Source organism: Elephantulus edwardii, unplaced genomic scaffold (assembly GCF_000299155.1).
Source record: "Elephantulus edwardii isolate Elephantulus edwardi_28Jun2011 unplaced genomic scaffold, EleEdw1.0 scaffold00236, whole genome shotgun sequence".
Lineage (NCBI taxonomy): Eukaryota > Metazoa > Chordata > Mammalia > Macroscelidea > Macroscelididae > Elephantulus > Elephantulus edwardii.
This window is the reverse complement of record NW_006399986.1, coordinates 256,610-257,159: the sequence shown is the minus strand read 5'-3', so window position 1 is coordinate 257,159 and position 550 is coordinate 256,610.

Below are 550 nucleotides of genomic sequence, written 5' to 3'. Positions count from 1 at the left end.
CATTGAAAAACAAGGAACTCATGCAATATTATTCAAAATGGGTGACCCTGCCAGCGCTGGCTGAAAATCGCCTGTGACTTCATCCATAGCCACTGATGAGAGTCAGCGCCCAGAGCTATCAGGGGCTTTAAGCTCGTTGCCCACTGCTGTGGTGTGGACAGCTGAAACCCAGGCCCCAACAGGTACCTGGGCGGGGAAAAGGGAAACCCAGACTCTACTTCATGCTCTGCTGGAGAAGGAGGGGCAGTCTCCTGTACCAGTCAGATCCAATTTGGCAGTGCACACACACACACACGTGTGCGCGCGCACACACACACTTTTTCTTCTTCTTTTTTGGAAGGGGACTACTTCAGTCGTCATGGCCCTCTGCCTGGGGCGGGCTGCCCTCGGCCCCCTGCCCGGGGCGAGCCGTCGTGGCCTTCTGCCCGGGGCGGGCTGCGCTTGGCCCCCAGCTTGGGGCAAACCATCGCGGCCCTCAGGAGCAAGAAGGCAAGCAGCTGTAACCCAAGACCACCAGTAAGGTGATAAAGCATCCTCCCTTCCCCCCTTT